This window comes from Bufo bufo, chromosome 6, assembly GCF_905171765.1.
Source record: "Bufo bufo chromosome 6, aBufBuf1.1, whole genome shotgun sequence".
NCBI classification, from domain to species: Eukaryota; Metazoa; Chordata; class Amphibia; order Anura; family Bufonidae; genus Bufo; species Bufo bufo.
The window spans coordinates 215,553,083-215,577,589 of NC_053394.1; the positions used below are offsets into that span (position 1 = coordinate 215,553,083).

At 43.0% G+C, this 24,507-nt stretch overlaps 1 protein-coding gene across 7 annotated transcripts in view; it reads left to right on the forward strand.

Moving 5' to 3' along the window:
- ZMIZ1 (zinc finger MIZ-type containing 1) overlaps positions 1–24,507 on the forward strand; it is a 356,469-nt gene that overhangs the window by 33,355 nt on the left and 298,607 nt on the right. The window lies entirely within an intron of this gene.

Sequence of the window (24,507 nt, forward strand, 5' to 3'; positions counted from 1 at the left end):
AGGGGGGATTTAAACTTAATATTTTAGGGTACTTTCACACGAGCGTTTTTCATTTCCGGCATAGAGTTCCGTCACAGGGGCTCTATACCGTAAAAAAGAACTGATCAGGTATATCCCCATGCATTCTGAATGGAGAGTAATCCGTTCAGGATTCATCAGGATGTCTTCAGTTCAGTCATTTTGATTGATCAGGCAAAAGAGAAAACCGTATCATGCTACGGTTTTATCTCCGGCGAAAAAAACTGAAGACTTGCCTGAATACCGAATCCGGCATTTTTCCCCATAGGAATGTATTAGTGCCGGATCCGACATTCAAAATACCGGAATGCCGGATGCGTAAAAAGATACAAGACGGATCCGTCTGTCCGCATGACAAGCAGAGAGATGGATTCGTTCTTGCAATGCATTTGTGAGATATGCTTTCAGTCACATCCAGAACGGCGGATCCGGCGGGCAGTTCAGACGACGGAACTGCTTGCCGGATCACATGGCCGCAAGTGTGAAAGTAGCCTTAGTGTTTGTGTTTTTTTTTTTTTTTTTTTTTACTTACTATTAGCCCCCTTAGGGGCTTGAACCCTTGTCCTATTCACCCTTAGGCCCCTTTCACATGGGCGAGATTTCTGCACGGGTGCAATGCTTGAGGTGAACGCATTGCACCCGCACTGAATCCGGACCCATTCACTTCTATGGGGCTGTGCACATGAGCGGTGATTTTCACGCATCACTTGTGTGTTGCGTGAAAATCGCAAGCATCCGCAAGCAAGTGCGGATGCGGTGCGATTTTCACGCATGGTTGCTAGGATGAAAGTCTATTCACTGTGTTATTTTCCCTTATAACCTGGTTATAAGGGAAAATAATAGAATTCTTTAATACAGAATGCTTAGTAGGTCAATTGAGGGTTAAAAAAAATAATAAAAATGAACTCTCCTCCTCCAATTGATCGCCTAGCTGCCGGTCTCCTGTTATTTCTTCAGGACCTGTCAAAGGACCTGTGGTGACATCACTGTGCTCATCACATGATACATCACCATGGTAATGGACCATGTGATGAGCTCAGTGACGTCACCACAGGTCCTTTGACAGGTCCTGAAGAAAGAACAGGAGACCGGCAGCTACGCGATCAATTGGAGGAGGTGAGTTAATTTAATTATTTTATTTTTTTTAACCCTCATTGGCACTGCACCACCAATGTTTATTATAGTGGTGGGGGGGGCGCACTGCGCCACCAATGTTTGTTTATTATACTGGGGAGGCGCACTGCGCCACCAATGAAGATAACTGACCTATTAATACAAATACAGGAGGCAGGTGCCGAAATCAAATAGCCGACACCCGACCTCTATGACAGGGAGCTGCGATACGCTGCAGTAAACACCTCAGGTACCGCACCTGAAGAGTTAACTGCCACTGATCGCAGCTCCCTGTCATAGAGGTCGGGTGCCGGCTATTTGATTCCAGCACCCGCCTCCTGTATGTGTATGAACAGGTCAGTTATCTTCATTGGTGGCGCAGTGACCACAGCCCCTCCCCTCTCTCTCCTTATTGGCGGTGGCAGCAGCACAGGGGGGGAAGGGAGGGAGGGAGAGACTCCTTCTCCACTGCGCTGCTGAGAAGAACATCAGCGGCGGGGCAGAGAACTATCATCTCCTCCTGTGCCCCGCCGCTGTATTCAACGGCAGAGCTGCGGCGGCGGGTCTAGTCGCAAATGGCAACAAGACTAAAAAGTCTTGTCACCATTTGTAAATTCTAAGTCGCATTAGCGACCATTTTGGTCGCCATCTGGAGCCCTGTGTTTGTGTACAAACCTTCTTTCCTCCAGACGCAGAGGATGTCCCCTTGTCAGTCACAGTTCTGGGGATAAATAGCTGATGGGATAGATCTCTGTACTGACCCCTGATATATTTATACATAGTAATTAGATCTCCCCTCAGTCGCCTTTTTTCTAAAGTGAATAACCCTAATGTTGATAGCGAAACACTGCTTCCTCAGTTGAAATGATCTTTTAAACTATGTTTTACATGCAGCTATCCCTTCCATTGTATGGGGATGAGTGATATCTACCGCCATCACTCATCCTCATACAGATTCATTGTTTCTTGGCAGATAGCGGTTTACACAGCACGATCTGCTCAGAAACAATTTAATGTGCTGCATGAAAGATCACTTTATCCAATGAACAAGCATTCAAAGTAACTTTCATTCCCTGTAATCTGTCCGTCAATCTGGCCATGTAAATCCACCATTATGCAGAATATGAAATCATCTTTGCAGAGCAGCAGGTTGTGCTGTGTGAACAGCGACCTGCTGCCCAGAAACAACAACTCTGTATGAGGATAAGTGATGGCAGTAGCAATTGCTCATGCCCATACAGTGGAGGTGGTTGCTGCAGTAAATGTAGCTCTTTCCTCCACTGACGAGCAGGCACTTTATTGGGAAAGAACGATCCCTTCCCGATAATTGCCTCCTGCATAACGGAAACCAGACGGATCCGTTTTGCTGGCCACAGACTTCTATTATGCCTTTAGAGACATTCCGTCATGGAATTGCATTATTGTCTGTTGTAAGGGAATCCATAACGCAATTCAGCATATACCCGAATCCAAACTTCAAAACTTGAAGTTCGCTCCTCCCTAATCCATAGCACTGGATGTGTTTATATTTCTGCTGGCGCTCATTACCAAAGGTTTGTTCTGGCTTCTCTATTTAGGTTTGTCTGTTGTGAGGCTCTGTCGCTTTTCCACTGTCTTAGGCCCCATTCACACAACCATATTTCTTTGTGGATTGGATGCGGACCCGTTCACTTCTATTCAATTCATTTCAATGGGGCTGTATGTCCGTTCTGCAGTCCTAGTCTTGTGCATTTTCTAGACAAGAATAGGCATTATTACAATTGGTCCGAAAATAAACAAAACAAAAACGGATGCAACACAGACGTCATCCATATTTTTTGCAACCTAAGGCCTCATGCACACGACCGTTGTTCAGGTCCGCATCCGAGCTGCAGTTTTTGCGGCTCGAGTACAGACCTATTCACTTCAATGGGGCCGCAAAAGACGCGGACAGCACTCCGTGTGCTGTCCGCATCCTTTGCTCCGTTCCGTGGCCCCACAAAAAATATAGCATGCCCTATTCTTGTCCGTTTTGCGGCGAAGAATAGGCATTTTTACAATGATCGGAACGGGCGGCTTCCGTTTTTTGCGGATCCTTGGTTTGCGGACCACAAAAAACAGAACGGTCGTATGCATGAGGCCTAACACTGTATTTGAGGTTTTCTCATCCAACACCAGCTGATCGTAACCCTTTGCATATGACGTACTGCTCCTTCTTTAATTTCCTTTGAGACTTCTGATGGACTGCTCTCGACAGCTAGAAACCATTTGAAGCTTCATATTTCCTGCTTTCTTCCCTGCTTTACGTCAACAATTTCTTGCTTTAGTGATGTATGTGTGTGTGTATTGTGGGGAAAGAAACATCCTTCTGTATAAATGGGTGGATTTAACTAGCAGAAGTTAAACTACTAGGCCCCAAGGACAAGGTATTTATTAGGGCAACTTACAGGATCGTAGATATGTGACTGGTCAGTCGGCGTCGGATTATAGTATGGCATTTCGTAGACAGACTGACAATAACCAATTACAAGGATAGGCAGACTACCAGAATAGGTGAAGCAGCATATAGTCAGGGCAATGAAGAATTGTAGCTAGTAAGAAACTGCTCCATCCCATAATATTTCGATGTTCTTACTTTTCCCATATCTACATGTACAGCGCTCATGGAGTCCCTGTGGTTCCTTAGAAGAGCCGCTGCTAGGGGAGAATACCTCCTTAACACAGCATACGATGAGACATGCCCCTTTTTTCTAAAATTTCTTATGAATCTATTAAAAATAACCTTTTGTATGAAATATGAGGCATACAGTTGTACAACATGGCCCATAAGTTTCTGTGCATCTATATAACACAAACTCGTAATTTGGCTGGGCCCGTGGCTCTGATTTAGGGTACTTTCACACTAGCGTTGTAGGAATCTGGCACTGCGGAACTGCCTGCCGGGTCCAGCAAGCCGTATACAAACAGATAGCTATTTCCCCCCCCCCCGATCCATTAGACTGATCCGGTGATATACCGGATCAGTCTCATCCGGAATAACAGATCCGGTATTTTTTATATTTTTTCAAAGATCAAAAGTAGCTCCTCCTACATCCCGGTGTATGCACAGACTGGAAAACCGGATCCGGCGATGCGGCAATTTCCAGAACACTTGGTACCGGATCCGGCATTAATGCATTTCTATGGAAATGAATGCCAGATCCGGCAAGTGCGGTATTCCGGGGTTTTGGCCGGAAAAATTACAGCATCAAGCTGCACTATTTTTTGTCCGGTCAAATACCGTACAAGGGATGGAACGGTAGACATCCTGATGCATACCGAACGGATTGCTTTCCATTCAGAGTGCATTAGGACAAAACTGATGCGTTTCTTTCCGGTATTGAGACCCTTTACCGGATTTCAGTACCGGAAAAAGAATAACTCTAGTGTGAAAGAACCCTTAGATAGCTTTAGGCCAACAGCTATTCACCCCCCCTATACACATACTTGGCTAAGCATGCATGTGTTTTCAGTGGGAAGAGGGGAATCGGGTGCCGCCTGACCTCTCTGGCATCTTATCTTCATTGAGAACAAAGGGATCTGACATACGTGATTATTCTTTCCCCATAAGTAAAAGATGTTCAGCTGGTTCCTCCGAAAGTGGCAGCTTCAGTCACCATTATTTGTATGGGTACCATTAGTTTTTTAGGTCCTTTGTAGCAACATGGGTTATGTTACCGATCTTAGAATACATGGATACTGTTTCAGGTGACGTGATAAGCTCTTTTGAGTATATTTTGTGCTTGGGGCACTGTGTCACACTCTCTACCCTCCTCGACAGCTGTCACCAAAGGAAGGGGAAGGGGCTACCAACACTGCAGGTAGGACGCTGGGTTTTGGATATTAAATTACCGTATCCATATTGCAGCTACTGTGTATTCCTTTATTAGAAGTATATCGCTAGGTTGGAGGGATCTTTTTGCGAAACATTACAGGAGTAAAATGGAGTAACAACCAGTTAAGCGATGGTCCTTTTGAATGTCAGATCGTTCATTATAACTCTGCTTGCATTGAAAACTGTACAGCAAAAGGTGTTCCTAAGTACTGGACATGTTTATAGCCTTCACCATTGATGATGCTTCATTCAGCTAGATACAGATTATATATGATTGTAAAATGTCACAAACTATACAAAGCTAAATGACTTACTGCTTCAGCAAGGACCATTTGGATAATAATTGTGCTCACTGTGGTCCTCACGTGGTCAGCTAGAAAGCTTTTCTTCTTTCTTACCCCTATATTTCACTTTCAAAACACTTTGAGAATTTCCCAGCAATCTACAGGTTAATTAGCAGCTACATGGAAAGCATGCTTTTTAGAAGCATTGCAAATGTTCTGCTGTCAAAAGTGGAATCTGTTAAACAGCATTCCCTTTAACACTTCTGTAACCTGCTGGGCAAGAATAAAACCTGATAATCTGTGAATTGAATTCTCGCATTTTAGAGCATATAAAAATTACCGGTGTGTTAGCACAAGGACTGTGGCAGTGGAAATTGATGTCCCTTTACAGAAATATTTGATTTCTTTTATAATTTTTAGTTATATTGTGATGGTCTGGAGAGAGATTGTGCTGTGCTCGGAGTTGGGTGGCTGGAGCAGACCAAGCTTCCATCTGTCTCTGTCACTCTCCAGTGGGGGGAGAGACCCAAGGGTCCTCTCTCTGTTTCTATGATTTGAAAGAAGGTGACCATCTGTCTCTGTCACCCTGCAGTGGGAAGTCCACAGTCATGCGCTTTAGGACCACTTTTCCTCTATGGAGTCTGGGACAATATTTATTTTCTATAGTGTACTATTTGTATTTGTTTCTATTCGTATTAACCTACAGACACTGATCCAGTAGTCCTCTTTTTATGCAGTATCTTACTACTTAATGGTTGGTGACCCTAGTTTAAACAGTGTTGAATGTACAGGAATTCCTTATTTATTTATTGAAATGGATCCAATCCAGTAATTGCTTGAGATAATAAAATACCTTGCTGGCTCAGAGGTCCTGCAGAATACAGGCTGCTGTATATAGCAATCTATATATGGCTAGCTGGCAAATGCTATTGTAGAATATAGACTTGGAAGCTGTACTTTTTACTTTTTCTTTATTGAACTAAATGCAATTAGTTTATACATTTACTAGTTAAATTGTGAGCAAAGGCATGGATTGCAGATTTGTCTATGGTTGGTATACTGCTTTGAAGAGGTTTCCCCATCTTTACTAAGTGACTGATCTTGCTGCAGCTAACCATTTACACACCATTTTTTTTGTAGTGTCTTTAGCTGGGATGCTTCTGTAACGGTGTTTATGCATTTGCATGGTTTGCTCAGGTTTTATGTGCATCTTTTAAAGCCAAAACCAGAAGTGGATCATAAAAGGAGAGAAAATAACAAGACAGATTGTACTTCTTATGCCATGCTTTAAAAACCTGAACAAATTTTGATCAAAACCTAAACGTGTATGGGCAGCCTCAGCTAGTCTCGCATGCAGTCACTTAACCATGCTTCTGGTGTTAATCTCCTACCTATGTGATGTGTGGTTCTCTCCCTTCCCTGCTTGTTTATACACCCCTTCCTATCTGTCTGGGGAAGGATTTGTTTCACATGCTGGGCAGCAAATTATGTCAGTGGCATGCAGACAGGTGGAGTATTTGTGAAAGGTTTCATGAGAACTGTGGTTCTTCACAGCGGTAATCCCATCCCACCAGCATCAAAACAAAAGTGAAGCGCAGAGTTGGATAATAGAAATGAATGTATAAATATGGTAGCATCCTCTGGTAAGCATTCAGACACATATAGGTACTTTCTGTAATTTTTGTAAGCTTGGAAAACCCCTTGAAGGATTTTTTTTTTTTGGAATGTTTCCTTAATCATGTTTTAATTCAGACTTTTTTATTTTTCAAACAATTTAGAGGAAGGAGACGGTTATACATTAATTACATACATTATACATTAATTTGCATATACAAAGCACATAGGGGGAGACTTGACGCTTTTCCAGAAGGGGGCGTGACCAGCAGCAGAGACAAATTTATCTTAATTTACACCAGTTTTCTATTGCAAATGAAGCCAGGAATGGACGGCAGCGCTGAGCTCTCATAGATTTCTGTTTAGGTGCATAGACTGCTGCAGGATGCACCCAATATATGAGGAGGCGTGCACCTAATCATAAATGTGGTGCATCCTCCGACAGTCCTGGGGATATCAAGACTGGTGTAGAAAGCGCTTGTCTTGATAAATCTCCCTCTTAGAGTACATTCTGTTTTGCCTCCCACCCTGTCTTCTATCTTTTAGATGTGAATAATAGAATTGTGCGGCTAGATGGCTTCCTGATTTCCTCTGTTTCCCTTGTATATGAGAGAAAACGTGCACACAGTTAGAGGAAGTGTGTGACACCACAGAGGAAGCCCCAGTGCAATCTGGTTCCTAGTACTCCCAAAACCTATAGTGCTTAAAATGTCATTTTTTCAGAACTTCAGAGGCTATGCAACAGCCATTGCAACTCGTGATGTTTATTTTCCTTTTCTTTTTCCACTAACCTCTTTGTTGTATGTGTTCTCCACAATTGGATTGGCATCTGAAGCAGAAACATGTGCATTATGTTATTATGCCTTTTAGACCTCAGACTGGGATAGTAAAGTATCTGTGCAGTAATGATTTCAGATGGGGTTCGCACTAAGCAGCCCATGAAGGACCGGAGGAGCAAGAAGGGCTTTGTCTGTCTTTCACATTTTAGGTTACTTTTTTGTACGTAATGTTTGTGTTTATAAAATATAACTTTTCCTGTTTTTGGATTGAGGTTTATGCGGTCTACAGTATTGGTACGGTGTATGAAAACAATCCTTGTGAATGTGTTTCCACCTTCTTCCTAATCAAATGTATAGCAGTTTCCAATAGCTGTATTTTCCATAACCATTTCCAAAGTCTATTCTTGACTCTCTAGCCTCAAAGATATTATGTGAAATACAACCTTTAAAAAGATCATCTTCCATATTTGTTTGAACATATATCCTGTTTAAAACTCTGAAAACAGCGCTTAATGTGCATTAAAAAGGCCCAGTTAAAGGGGTTATCCCATCTTAGACAATGGGGGCTTATCGCTAGGATATGCCCCCATTGTCTGATAGGTGCGGGTCCTACTTCTGGGACCCTCACCTGCAAGGAGAACGGAGCCGGGGAGAGTTGTGACTGGAGGACCCCGGGTTTCCTGGGGTCCGTCCACCACCAGGCGCAGCTCCCCGCCTCTCCCATTGAAGTGAATGGGAGTGCAGGCGCGGCCACCGATCCCATTCATTTCTATGGGGTCGACGGAAATAGCCGGGCCAGCGCTCGGCTATTTTCGTTGCTCCATAGAAATTAATGGAGGGCGGCTGCGCATGTGCAGTGCGCCCTCCTCAAGTTTCTCTGCTCCGTCCAGAGGTAGGACCCGCACCTATCAGACAATGGGGGCATATCCTAGCGATATGCCCCCATTGTCTAAGATGGGATAATCCCTTTTAAGGCTACTTTCACATTTGTGGCATGGCAGAGAACAGCCTCCTGGAATTCTCCGGATATGGCACTGCCGGATGCAACCAGGAATGCCTGCTGACTTCATTAACTATGGACGTGTGGATGCAGATAGTACATGGTGTGCTGTTCGCATCTTTTGGCCCCATTGAAGTGAATTGGTCCGTATCCGGCCTACTAAAAATATTGATCGGATGTGGACAAAAAATACGCTCGTGTGCATGAGCCCTTACACTGCAGCTAAAGAAGATGCACACTACCGCAAAAACGCAGTCTTCAAGAAAGTTGTCTAGCATGTCGGAAATGAAATAAAAGTGAGACACGTACACTTTAGATATTTGGAGCAGTAAGTGTGAGCCACAAATTCTGTCGCAAATCAAGACCCTTTCTATGCGCAGTGACATAGATATACATTCTCCTTTGTTTTCCACTCACATTCTGCAAATCTTTTTTATAGAAAATTGGCTTTCTAAGTAACTGGTCCTAAAGCCTCATGAACATGAGCGTATTAAAGCGCTATACAACCTCTGAGTTGCACGGAGGTGTCATTTGGTACCCATTGACTTCTACAATACCACTGTATTATCTCTGTATGAATTTGAAAAAGAATATGGCATACTCTAGCTGATGTCATATCATGGAGGTATTTTTCTTAGAAGTATTACTTCTCGGGAAGATTAGCTGAATAATAAGGCGACAACTGCATGGAAATTGACCTGGGCTCTGTAGTATATAGCAGCTTTAATAGTGGTAGTGACTCGAAAGCTTGAAAGTTCTCTTATGACTGCGGCCGACACATAGAAAGTTGAGATATCTAATTAAATATTTAGTGTGGTGCTCCTTTGTGTATGTTGGCTCTACAAAACAAATATTAATTATAGGTTTATAAAAATAAAAATAAAATTATTCAAAAGAAAGTATGTGAATTTGCCCTGTCCATATACTGACATTGCATGGTCTTTCTCATTCCCATTGTCTGCAAAACCTTAAATTGTTTGTCCCCTCTGTTCTCCCACTTGCTCTGAACCAAAGGAGAGACTGCAGAGCACAGTTCAGTAATTCCCCACACTCTCTCTTTCTCATTTTTTCCCCTTCTCTGCCCTTCTCCTGCTTGTTCCCTTAGAGAATTGACCAAGCAGATTATAGCAGCAGCGAGTATGCTACTTAGGCAGCTGCCCATGAGGGAGAGGGAATGTTTTGGACGCCAGATCAGATTCTCATTAGGCATTTCCAGTGAGCTGTGTAACACATAGTGTGCAAAACCGTAGTTAGAGCTCTGGCGGGGAGAGGAATAAAGAGATCCGAGCAGCAGGAGGAGGCTGGGAGAAAAAGCGCCATTGCTGTATCTGAAATAAACAAACAAGACCCTGGTTATGAGGGTAGAAGAGCCATGCCTCAGAATAAAATATCTATATTCCGTACTCCATTAATAATGATCTGTGTGAATGTTCAGCACTGTGGATCCTTGTGGTGTCATAAATTTCCTGCATTTTCCTGTTTGCATCCTATGTCCATATTGAAATCATACTGAACAAAGAGGACACACTTTTTCAAGTTGTTTCCCCCACTAATGTATATGTAATTCATGGACTATAGAGAAATTAAAATTTGCCAGATTAGGTGGGCTTGGTAAGGATCTGTTACGTGGTCAGGTGCATGATCTTTTATTTGCTTGTTGTAACTCTTGGGATTTTGGAATCTGTAAAAGAGGAACAGCAAATGCCGTCTGTATAAATGTGGAGATGAAATGACAAGGGCACTGCAGTGACCAAACACACTAATGTAATGGTGTCAGATCGCAGAGCAATGTCACACCTAATGTATCCCTATGGGATCGCATGGAATGCCATATTAGTAGGATCATTTGTGGATAAATTAACTCAATATAGAATGAGAATAGTGCTGAATTTAGAATTCTTTGGCAGATTAGAATCTTATCCATGTAATATGATATAGGCGACTATTACGTCCAGTTTATCACATTGTTAATGGCCACACAGTTTTACTCCTAAACAGCAGTTTATTGCCCTCCCATTAATGATCAGACTGTTTTTAGTGCAGTCGCCTAGTCATGAAGCTGCAATGTGTAAATACAGCGTAAATTACTCACAAAGTTTGGGATATTTGACTTTTGGGTGAAATTTATGGAAAACGTAAAAAGTTCACGCTACAGTGATATCATGAAATTTGGGCATTTAAGTAGAAGCATGCAATGGTGATTTTCTCATCTTAAACAATTTATTGAAACAAAAGCCAACACCAGTAGTGGGTATACCCCCACAACGAATGTCAGTGTCTCAATAACTTGTCATGTGGCCTTGAGACTCAATTACAGCTTGACAACGATGTCTCATGCTGTTCACAAGTTGACTTATTGTCTGCTGAGGCACGGCATCCCACTCTTCTTGAAGGGTGTCCCTCAGGTCATTGAGGTTCCTGGGGTACAGAGTCACGAGCCTCTACACAGCGACTAAGCTGATCTCATAGGTTTATGATGGGATTCAGGTCTGGAGAAAGTGCAGGTCACTCCATTTGAGGTACCCCAGTCTCCAACAGCCGTTCGGTAATGATGTGATCTTGATGAGCTGGCGCATTGTCATCCATGAAGATGAAATTAGGCCTGTGTTGTTCATGCAGAGGTACAATGACTGGATTAAAGATGTTGTTCAAGTAGTATGGGCTTGTCACTGTACCATTCGCAAAGTGTAGGGCAGGTCTGTATTGATTAGACACACTTGCCCACACAGTAACACCACCACCAAAGGCAAGCAGTGGCTGATGCATGGCGCTCTCTATGACCTCTTCAACATCGTTGGTGGCCATCATTTCTTCTCAGCGTGAATCGACTTTCATCAGTGAATAGCATTGAGTCCCACTGGTCCCTCGTCCAGTGTAGATGCTCCCTGGCCCATGCAAGAAGATGACGCCTGTGCCTGGTGGTGTGGTCAGGTACCCTTGAAGGTTTTCTCGCACCCAGACCATGCTGATGTAAACGGTTTTGAATGGTCTGATGTGACACTTGGGTGCCTTTCACCTCCCTCAAATGTGCCTGGAGTTGTGCAGCATTCATCATCCAGTTCCACGGGGCATTGTTTACAATGAAGCGGTCATCAGTGTGGGATGTGGCCAAAGGACATCCACTTCTATGCCTTTCTGTGACTCTTTCAGTCTCTCTGAATCTCTGTTACAACCTGCTGATGACAATCTGACACTCTCTAAGGTCGGTTGCCACTTCCATCTGAGAACATTCTGTTTGAAGCCTTGGAATGGCGAGGTACTGTTGATTTAATTTTCAAGTGTCGTCTTGGTCTCATGATGTCAAAATGTGAACAGCATGATGAGGAGGACTGTTTAAATACCTATTCTAATTGAACGAAGAAATGTATTGGGTGATTCATGGATTAAATACCTATTGTGAATTTTGCCGTTCTTAGACAACAGCAAGTAATGCAAAAAGTACTGAAACACTGAACAGTTGGACATATGCATACAAAAGTTTAAAGAAGGTCACATTAAAGGGGTATTCTCATCTTCCCTTTTCATACTTTACTTCCTTGAGCGCGACGTTCACTTCCTGGATTCTTCTCCCGGCCGTGCTTGCGCAGAAGGCTGAAGATTTTCTTCTGGCCGGGCCGCGCAATGTCCTGCACACCGCCGTGCATGTGCCATGGTGACTTATTTCTTGCCTGTATAGTACAGAGCCGGCGTTCGCGGCTCTGTACTATACTGGCCAGGAAGAAGTCATCATTGCGCATGCGCGGTGGTGTGCGAGTTCAGGACATTGCCCGGCCAGGAGAAAATCTTAAGTCTTCTGCGCAAGCGCGGCCCGGCGGGATTCGACAGGAGAGGTGGCCGTAACCAGGGGAGACCAAAGACAACATCAGGTAAGAGGGGACTTAATTTTTCTAAATACATTTTATTACCCAATAACCACCCTTTTTTAGAAAATAAGTCCCCTCTTACCTGATGTTGTCTTTGGTCTCCCCTGGTTACGGCCACCTCTCCTGTCGAATCCCGCCGGGCCGCGCTTGCGCAGAAGACTTAAGATTTTCTCCTGGCCGGGCAATGTCCTGAACTCGCACACCACCGCGCATGCGCAATGATGACTTCTTCCTGGCCAGTATAGTACAGAGCCGCGAACGCCGGCTCTGTACTATACAGGCAAGAAATAAGTCACCATGGCACATGCGCGGCGGCGTGCAGGACATTGCGCGGCCCGGCCAGGAGAAAATCTTCAGTCTTCTGCACAAGCGCGGCCCGGCGGGATTCGACAGGAGAGGTGGCCGTAACCAGGGGAGACCAAAGACAACATCAGGTAAAAAAGGGTGGTAATTGGGTAATAAAATGTATTTAGAAAAATGATCACTGTCAAATCATTAACAGATTTAACAGTGATCATTAAGATGAGAAATACCCCTTTAAGTTTACCTGTAAAGGTTAGAGTACATTTTAGGTTCATCACCCACAAGCCCAAAAACTTTTTGTGAGTAGTGTATATTCTGGAAGCTAAATAATGAAGTTACTGTGTTAGGGAAAATATCTTAATACACTTCTCAACATTGAAATTGCCACACCAAGAAGGAAAAATTATGGAATTGTAGAAATCATAAGATCTATAGACATGTTAATGATATGAAAATTATAAAAAATGGGAAGAACCTATTCAAAACAACTGGATTTATTCTGTATTGAGTATGAGGCCCCTTTCACACGGGCGAGTATTCTGCGCAGATGCGCTGCGTGAGTTAAACGCATTGCACCCGCACTGAATCCCGACCCATTCATTTCTTTGGGGCTGTTCACATGAGCGGTGATTTTCACGCATCACATGTGCGTTGTGTGAAAATCGCAGCATGCTCTATATTCTGCGTTTTTCACGCAACGCAGGCCCCATAGAAGTGAATGGGGTTGCGTGAAAATCGCAAGCATCCACAAGCAAGTGCGGATGCGGTGCGATTTTCACGCACGGTTGCTAGGAGACCATCGGGATGGAGACCCGATCATTATTATTTCCCCTTATAACATGGTTATAAGAGAAAGTAATAGCATTCTGAATACAGAATGCATAGTAAAATAGCGCTGGAGGGGTTAAAAAAAAAAGAATTTAACTCGCCTTAATCCACTTGATAGCGCTGCCCGGCATCTCCTTCTGTCTTCATCTTAGCTGTGTGCAGCAACAGGACCTGTGGAGACGTCACTCCGGTCATTACATGATCCATCTCATGGTGATGGATCATGTGATGACCGGAGTGACGTCGGCACAGGTCCTGTTCCTACAATCAGCAAAGAAGGAGACAGAAGGAGATGCCGGGCTGCGCGAGCAAGTGGATTAGGGTGAGTTAAATTATTATTTATTTATTTTTTAACCCCTCCAGCCCTATTTTACTATGCATTCTGTATTCAGAATGCTATTATTTTCCCTTATAACCATGTTCTAAGGGAAAATAATACAATCTACAGAACACCGATCCCTAGCCCGAACTTCTGTGAGGAAGTTCGGGTTTGGGTACCAAACATGCGTGATTTTTCTCACGCGAGTGCAAAACTCATTACAATGTTTTGCACTCGCGCGGAAAAATCGCGCGTGTTCCCACAACGCACCCGCACATTTTCCCGCAACGCCCGTGTGAAACCAGCCTGAGTGCCACATGCAGAAATGCATGCACTTACACACCTTGGCCTGCTATCAATGAGATGGTGCTCAGTGCGAAAATCAGTAAGTATGAATCTTCAAGACAAGATAAGACAAGTATGATGGCACTCATCCTTCATCAGGATTGTGGTCTTTTATTTTATTTTACAGGTTAAAAAACTGGGTGGATAAGGCCCCTTTCACACGGGCGAGAATATCGTGCGGGTGCAATGCGTGAGGTAAACTCATTACACCCGAACTGAATCCGTACCAATTCTCTTCAATGGGGGTGTGCAGATGAGCGGTGATTTTCACGCAACGCAGGCCCCATAGAAATGAATGTGTCTGTGTGAAAATTGCAAGCATCCACAAGCAAGTGGGGATGCGGTGCTATTTTCACGCATGGTTGCTAGGAGATGATAGGGATGAAAGCAACACCGGACCCCATTAAAGTGGTTATAAGGGAAAATAATTGCATTCTTAATACAGAATGCTTACTAAAATGTGGATTGAGGGGTTAAAAAATAAAAAAAATTAACTCACCCCATCCAATTGATCACGCAGCTGGCATAGTATTCTTGCTTCTTCTTTCAGGACGTGCAAAAGGACCTTTGACGTAATCGCGCTCACCACGTGGTGAATGCGGTGACGTCAGCGCAGGTCCTGCTGAATGAAGATAGTGGTGTCCAAATCTTTTGCTGTCCCATTGAAATGAATGTGTCTGCATTCATTGTGCAAAGTTGAATGGATGTGGACGAAAATATAAGGTCATATGAATGGGCCCTAAGGCCACATAGGTTGCTCACAGTAGCATGAGCAATGTGTGGCCTGGCATTGTCCAGTTTAAAAATGACTTCTGGGGTACTTTGGAGAAATGGTAGTACCAATGGTTCTACGACCAAATCAATGTAACACCAAGCTGTTAGGGCACCTGAAATAAAGACTTAGAGAGGTCTGGCTACCATACATTATGCCATCACACAAGTAGAACTGGTGTGGCATTCTCTTCTGAAGGCCTCTTCATAGTATTTCTCACATGGTTTCCAGACCAATCTCTGGCTTTCATTCATTGCATCCAAGACAAAGTAGGACTCATTGCTGAAGAGGATAGACATTCATTCCAGCCTCCATTGCCATCCTGATATGCACCATGACCGCCTTTTGAGAGCGGTGATGTAAGGTCACTGGAACACCTGTAACTGGAAGTCGTAGCCCAATGTCGTGCAAACACCTGATGGTTTGTGTGGACACTGTTTTCTGCCCTAGGCTTGGGTTGTGATGTCTAATTACGCTTGCAGTACAGAATGGATCACTACACACCATTCTTTTAATCATGTTCTCTGTCCATGTAGAGGTTCGGTTCTGTGCACTTCTTGCTGTCATTCCAGTTAGTCGTTGTTCTCCCAACTACCGACACTCCCAGTGTTGAACAGTGCTGATATCTCTGCCTGGATGCAGAGTTCTCCCAGACTGATAAACCAAGGTCTCTCCGTTCAAGGATTCTATCCCTCTCACTTTGCGAAGGTGGCGCTAACTGGCACGTCAACGAACAGGAGACCTCACAGAATCTTTCCACATGACTTGATCCGATTTTTGAGGTTTTATGTGGCTCATAAAGTTTGTTCTCAATCTGCCTTTTATACCCTTCCTGCATGCCACAGATTGGAGCCCGGTGCTTGGTTTTAGAGACACCTGCTACTTCCTCAATTTGCATAATATTATGGCTTGTCCTTCTTGGAGTTAACTAGGTAAAAACCTTGTCAGTCTGCATGCTCTTACATCGCATGTACTTTTCTTTAGTCCTTGTTTCTACTCTTAAGATGAGCTGTTTGGTTTCTTTGGAAAGTAATAGGCTGTTTATGTTGACCCGTTTTCTTCAACCCTGTTGTTGACAAAGAGCAGCATGAAAGCCGAGAGAAGTATGATCTCATCAGACAGGCTTGGATGGTGCAAGACAGAGACTGAAATTCAGTGGGCCAGACACTAGTAAAAAGATAATGTTTTTCAATATTTAACTTTAAGCTGGCAAACTAATTCCCCAAGCTTCACTAACAGAAAGCAAAGAAATTTCAAGTGCATCTCGGCTAAGCAGTTGGAAGTGTTTGTGGAGTTTTTACATGGTTGTGAATCATGAGCTGAGGGATGAGAACAGGAAGGAAGAGGTCTGAAGACGGTGGAAGTGGGAATGAAATGGCTTTTCCCCCCAGGGAAGGTGGGAAAATGTAAAGGTGGAGGGGGGAGGAGAGCTTGGGAAGAATAGGCCTATGATTCGCATCAGCTGCTTTCTTAAAGGGAGAATGATTTATTTATTTTTTTCGCCAGGAGCATTGGAGACTGAGCTACATGCATACGCCGTACTGTAAAGGGATGTTTGACTGGCCCTTTATTTCATGTGTAAGAAATGGCATTCATCTAGGTTTCAGAAGATAGGCAGTTGTAATACAGGTTTTTTTATGACTTTACCAACAGCATGGTTATATTGTCTGAAATATAGAGAAATATGATCCACTGCTAAGCCTTGCATTATAATAAGATCTCTGTCCAAACCATTATTGTACAGAAGGGAAACAACCTTTCCTTCATTGAGATGACCAGAATCCTTGAGGTTTGAGGCCTCAAGATCTCTATTGTTTTCCAGCATTCACAGCTGATATTTTGTTCTATAGATATAGTTGTTTGTTTTACATATAACTGCAGGTATATACTGTGTAGCTCTAAAGCGCTGAATGACATATTCAACTTTGCTGCATGACATAAAGAATATAAAGGTACTGCTCCAGTCAAACAGAAGAAAACAAACTCTCGTAAGACACTTTTCCCCTATTCTGTATATAGGAAAAGAGTAGTAATAGGACAACCCCTTTATTTCCAGTTAATTTGCATATTAATCTGCTGATTTCCAGCACAAGTTTGAGCAAGCGACGTGCTAGGGCTTTATAATTCTTTTGTTGTAATGGTGATAGATTACATAGTGCAAAATGTCAATATGAGCACTTGATTTTTAGTTATAACAAATGCCCATTCTGTAGTAGGTTCACCCCACAGAATGGGATAATTCAGCAGTTTAGTGCAGGCAGAGGGTAGCAGCTGGTTCCTTGCCAATCCTTTTTAATAAAAAGAAAAGAAAAAAATCCGCTCTCCTCCAGGCAGCTCTTGTGAGCATTCTGAGCCTGAGGTCTGCATCCCTCCCCTTTGACAAAGGCTCATAGCGTGCTCACCAGAAGCATTGCGTGCATGACCACAGACTCCTTGCCAGCGTTGAGAGGTTGGGAGGCGGTGAAGGGGGGGAAGGTGCAGTAGAAGACTGCTGCACTAAGATGGACCTTGTACTGCTTGCAGGAGCTCCATGTTTAATCATTACTGTAGGACCTTGCGCTTAACCCTTTTGTTCTTGAAAGGCTCCTGTTCTATGTTACATATGCAGTGACCTAGAGGTATTGGCTATATAGGCTATAAAACTATATTGTTTTAAAGGATTTGATATAGTATCAATAGATGAATGGATCTAGAATAACATAGCCTATGTAGTCCTGTACACCACTAATATACCATTTGTTAAAATACAGCTCCAGATTGTAGAGATCAGGTATCTTCTCTGCTTGGGAGAACAGTTTGTGTCCATATAGAAAGGTTTCCTCTATAGTGAGCAAGGTATGTAAATAATCTGCCATGTCCTCTGCCATCCTGACTAGGTTTTCTGATGGGGAGGACAACACATTTTTAGGGCTTTTTTTTTTTTTTTTTGTCACAAACACAGCTGCTAGATGGTGCAATCTAAAGCCTGCTACATACAATGTGTTTTTGTTTGTGGGGTTTTTCTAGTTCTAGCACCATAGCTATCCCCCCAAAAAAATGCAGCCTTTTCCCCTTAGGTCCTATCTAGGATAAAAATGCATATACATAATGAAACTGAATAAAAATGCCATTAGGGTAGTATCGCACAGTTTTTTGTTTTGGGGGGTTTGAGGGTTTAGATGCAGTATTTTGAGCAAAAGCTAGAAGTGGATCCAGCAGGAAGGAGAAATCCTTTCATTATACTTGGGGTGCTGCCACATGATCAGGTTTTTTGAAGCAGTTTTTTATGCAAAAACCAGGAGTGGATGGAAAAAAGTTGAAGTTTTGTCTTCCCAGCAACGAGCTGCATGGGTGACGGGTCACTGCTGCGGCCAGTGATTGGCTTTAGTGGTCATGTGGCGCCAGTAAACAGATGTTGATGCCAAAGCATCGCGGAGCTGCAGAGACAGCCAGGGAGCAATTAAGTTTGAACCCAGCAGTGGGGATCAGTAAGTATGAACCCCACCACGGGTCGGCAACTCTCTGAGGTCTTTTTATGTCTTGGTTACCCTCCTTTAATATATTCTCTCCTGTTATGATCCATACCTGATTTTAGCTTTAAAAAATGCATCAAAAAGCCTTAAAGGAGTTGTCAGTTTTTTTTTTTTGTTTTGTTCTTTGTATGTTTCTAACTAGGCAAATGAAAGGACTTTACAATTGACTTACTTTATCTCCAGTTGCTGGTTTCTCAGATTTCACTGAGGGTCACATGACCTGTGATGTCAGCTTCTCTCCCTGCTCTGATGATGATTGGTGCACAAAGCCTGAGAGATCATATATAAGTCTGTACACAAGAAGTCACTGTGCTGGCCACGCCCCCCCCCCCCCCCCCTGCTCTGCTGTCTGCTGTGCTTCTCTCTTCCCTGTGTCTTCCTCCCACTGGATACTTCAGGAAAGATTAACTCCTTCAGGAGCACAGACTCGGTGCTGAAGGCTTTACTGAGTAGCTGCAGGCAGTGAGGAGACAAATGCTGAGCACAGGAGCTCACAGATTAGAGGAGTTCTTCACAAGAACAGGTAGGGAGAAGATCCTGTGTGTATCAGCAGTGTCATTGTATAGTTGGGAGCTGTAGTCCTACACCTACAACATGATGCTGAGTCTCCCAGCAGGCAGACATGTCACTCAGGGCAGACTTATTCACTCCCTGGGCAGAGATTGTTGTTATTGCAGGTAAACAAAGGGCCAGGAGAGAAACTGGGAACTGAGGAGATATATATATATATATATATATATATATATATATATATATATATATATATATATATATATATATATACACACACAGTACAGACCAAAAGTTTGGACACACCTTCTCATTCAAAGAGTTTTCTTTATTTTCATGACTATGAAAATTGTAGATTCACACTGAAGGCATCAAAACTATGAATTAACACATGTGGAATTATATATATAACAAACAAGTGTGAAACAACTGAAAATATGTCATATTCTAGGTTCTTCAAAGTAGCCACCTTTTGCTTTGATTACTGCTTTGCACACTCTTGGCATTCTCTTGATGAGCTTCAAGAGGTAGTCCCCTGAAATGGTTTTTACTTCACAGGTGTGCCCTGTCAGGTTTAATAAGTGGGATTTCTTGCCTTTTATAAATGGGGTTGGGACCATCAGTTGCGTTGAGGAGAAGTCAGGTGGATACACAGCTGATAGTCCTACTGAATAGACTGTTAGAATTTGTATTATGGCAAGAAAAAAGCAGCTAAGTAAAGAAAAACGAGTGGCCATCATTACTTTAAGAAATGAAGGTCAGTCAGTCAGCCGAAAAATTGGGAAAACTTTGAAAGTAAGGGCTATTTGACCATGAAGGAGAGTGATGGGGTGCTGCGCCAGATGACCTGGCCTCCACAGTCACCGGACCTGAACCCAATAGAGATGGTTTGGGGTGAGCTGGACCGCAGAGTGAAGGCAAAAGGGCCAACAAGTGCTAAGCATCTCTGGGAACTCCTTCAAGATTGTTGGAAGACCATTTCAGGGGATTACCTCTTGAAGCTCATCAAGAGAATACCAAGAGTGTGCAAAGCAGTAATCAAAGCAAAAGGTGGCTACTTTGAAGAACCTAGAATATGACATATTTTCAGTTGTTTCACACTTGTTTGTTATGTATATAATTCCACATGTGTTAATTCATAGTTTTGATTCCTTCATAGTCATGAAAATAAAGAAAACTCTTTGAATGAGAAGGTGTGTCCAGACTTTTGGTCTGTACTGTGTGTGTGTGTGTGTATGTATGTGTGTATATATATATATATATATATATATATATATATATATATATATATATATATTGGTTATATATTGCTGCCCATCAGATTTACAGCTGCCTTAGGGCTTATGCACACGAACGTGTGTCTGCCAGGCTCGTATTGTGGGTCCACGATATATGGCCCCTGGCCGTTTTTTGCAACGCATCACGGATGCGGACCCATTCACTCAACATGTTCTATTTTTTTGCGGTCTGGACGGATCACTGATGCAAGTTAAATGGATATGCAGAAACTGCGCGGATGTTGCCTGTGCTTTGGGGACTGCAAATTGCTTTCCCCAGTGCACGGAACGTCCGGGCAACAGCCGTGTGCATAAGCCCTTAGATTGTGAGCTCAGTTGTGACTGTAAGCAATGATAATGTCTATAAAATGCTGTGGAATATGTCCCCACTATATGTGAGTAAAATAAATAAATGATATTTGTCATTCTTTTTGAATCCACTTTGGTTTAAAAAAACAAATGAAACAGTGGAATTTGTTTTCCAAAGTAAAAACCTGCTGTGTGTGAAACACTATTAAACACCCGTTGCATATAAAGAAAATACTGGTGTTTATAAATTTCAGCCATTTTAAACTTCAGAAAAAACATTGTGTGAAAGAGTCCTAAAAGCGATTGTCCACTTTGGACATTTCACTTTGAAGTTGGTCACAGGACTCTGGAATCCATCAGTATTTCGAAATTAAGTTTTTGTAACCAGACGACCACTTAAGGGCTCATGCACACGACTGTATGTATTTTGCGATCCGCAAAAAATATGGATGTTGTCCGTGTGCATTCCATATTTTGTGGGAAGGAACAGCTGGCCCCTAATTGAACAGTCCTATCCTCGTCTGTAATGCGGACACTAATGGACATGTTCTATTTTTTTGACAGTCATTTCAGTTTTTTTGCGGCCCCATTGAAGTGAATGGCTCTGCATACGGGACGTAATAAAAATAAAAACGGAATGGACACAGAAACAAAATACGTTAGTGTGCATGAGCCATAAAGGTTATGTTCCCACATGTCATAAATGAGGCTGATTTTTCTCCTGGTATTTGCTGGTTGCACAGTAGCAATGCAAAGGTTGGAAGCAGCGGATAGGCTTATACAGGGCCTTTTGTAAGGCTAACCATAGATCCATGACCTGGTAACTATCATCTTGTCTTTTCAGTTGCTTGTATATTCTCCAGGGCTTTATACTAATAGTGATTGACAATGTAGTAATAGTTTTTAATATGGAGCTTGCTGAGAAAACCCATGTGGAGTGAATACAGTAGGGACAACTTTCTACATTGAAAATCAGTCCTTTCTCTGCATGCATGCCTCCTTGTTACTTTGGGGACACCGTGGCTCAGTGGTTAGCACTGTTGCCTTCAGCACTAGGGTTCTGGCTTCAACTCTAAATACATCTGCATGGATTTATATTCTCCAAGTATATCTGGTGTAGGAAGGTACCTGGAATCCTCGTGGATGGAAGGTATGTCACCGAGGTTCCTGGCCTCGGTAAAGTAACAGCCGGTATTTTATGTGTCAGCAGCAGCTGTTGATAATTGACACCTTGAGAGTTAGCATGGCTGTAATAGCTGATCCGGGACGGCTCTTACTGGGAATAGTCAAAGTGCTGGGTGGGTGACTACTCCCCATGTTCCAGGCTGGGTTTTTGCCAGGTATAAAAACCAGCCAGCACTGCCTGGTGTGTGGATTTACCTCCCTCTGACAGTGGAGCTCAGGAATCTGTGTACTGTGAACTGAAGGCTGTGCTGGGATTTGAGGTTTGAGCGGGGCTGCAGGACTCTGGCCCCTCTACAGGCGAACAGGCTGCCTATAAACTTGATGAGGCTGAACTGCTAACAGGGTGTGAATAACACCCAGGAGAAAAGGTGACTTTTATTGTTTATGGACTTTCCTTGTGTGTGCACAAACACCAAGCCACCTGCATTTTGTGATACAGCTTAGGCTACTTTCACACCTGCGTTTAGGTGCGGATCCGTCTGGTATCTGCACAGACGGATCCGCACCTATAATGCAAACGCTTGTATCTGTTCAGAACGGATCCGTTTGCATTACCATGAACAAATTTTTTTTTAAATATTTTTTTTTTGTTTTTTTTTGTTCATGATAATGCAAACGGATCCTTTTTGACTTACAATTGCACCATATTGTGTCAGTAAAAACGGATCCGTCCCCATTGACTTACATTGCAAGTCAGGACGGATCCGTTTGGCTCAGTTTCGTCAGACAGACACCAAATGCTGTAAGCAGCGTTTTGGTGTACGCATCCAGAGCGGAATGGAGGCTGAACGGAGGCAAACTGATGCATTCTGAACGGATCCTTATCTATTCAGAATGCATTGGGGCTGAACTGATCTGTTTTGGGCCGCTTGTGAGAGCCTTGAAACGGATCTCACAGGCGGACCCAGAAACGGCAGTGTGAAAGTAGCCTTATCTGCATTTTGTTATATACCAATGTGTGAATAAACACCGCTGCTTGATTCAAGAACTGTGTACTTTGCCTCTATACTGCATCCACTAGTCCTAACTACCAGAGCAAATCCCCACACTGGATTTTCTGCCTTTGCCCTGGTTCCTTATACTTGATCCAAAAACATGCTAATGGGTCAATTGGTCATAGTATATGTATGTGTGTGTCTAAAAGGGGGAGATTAAGCATCGTTCTCATCTGCATTGAAGACTCTGCTAGAAGCATCTGTAACAGATTGGGTAAAAATGCAGGACAGAATAGCCCAGCATGCTGTGCCGTTTTGTCTGGGTAGATGCTGGGGTTCCTGATTGAAAGCTGATGGTCCCCATTATAGTAAAAGGGCTTTGTTGGGCGTCCTTAGTGTTTGTCATATGGCAGATCCATCACGCCTTTTTTTTTGTGTGATCCTAGAACGTAAGAGCAAAACAGGGAATAAATTGTACATGTGAACGTAGCCTAGATTGTTGGCCACTTCAGGGACAATTTCTATACATTGCGGTGGAATATGTTAGCGCTATATAAGTAATGGGAAATAAACTATCTACACATGTCGAACAAGTAGCTTCTTTGTTGTGCTAAAACCCATTTTGCCTGGTGTTTAGGGCGGCCGTGTAGAAGTCTACCTAGTTTTCTATAGTAATTGATACAAGTCTGCTCTACGCTTTCTTTTGTTATTGGCTGACACTCATTTATCTTTGTTGGCTTTTCCTCATCTGATGATCAGTGTCTAGAAGCAGTTCCAGAGCTGTGTGAGCGCTCAGCATGGAGAGATTTCTACATTAGTGGGATGATGGGACTACGCTCTCTGCCTGTGTGGCTTTTGACTGTTCCACGGATTTGGATCCTGTGAAAAATGGCCACTTTGCATCTCGAAGAACTCACACAGACCAGCTACTTATGCTAATCTGCCTGATTAATGATGCCACCTTAATTACTGTGCAAAGATAGAGAAGCACAAGACAAGATGCTTTACCTGGGGCTTTAGTACCGCCGAATCGGAGGCTTACAATGTGGTGAAAATAGGCAAATCAATAAAAACATTTATATTATTTTCTTTAATTCCCTGGAGGAGAATGGTTGTAAAAACACATCTGTCATATTAAAGAAGTGTCAGGCAACAGTTCTAGAAGCGTTTGCTATCCAGCATGTCAAGGAAGTGTCAAGATAGCTATTTCTAAAAGATAATTAAGGTTTTTTAGGCATGTTAACAGAGATCACGTGCTGCAGTGTTTAACTGTGTGGCGAAGCGTACGGACATAGTTTCCCCATTCACAAATGCTTTGTCAAGGACTTAGTAACACGGATGAGGCTGCGCAGTGATCGATTTCATTCATGTACTCAGAATCTGGTGACCGTGTGTTAATGATTTTCTTTTTTTGTTGGAATTTGTTTGAATTTTACACTTCATGATCTCTTTGGAAATGGCTCCTAAGAGGACAGTGGCCCTGAGGTGTAACGTACATGACTACATATGTATAGAAAGTGCTTTCGTATTTGGCATTGTTCCATTTTCTTGCTGTAATGAATGGGATAGTGATATACAGTATGTTGTCATTTTCCCAAGTGCGTATTCCTGATTGAATGGTAAGTGCTGATAAAGCTGGCAGTACGTATGAAAACTGCTGATTTTAGGCAAGCAGATGACATGCAGCA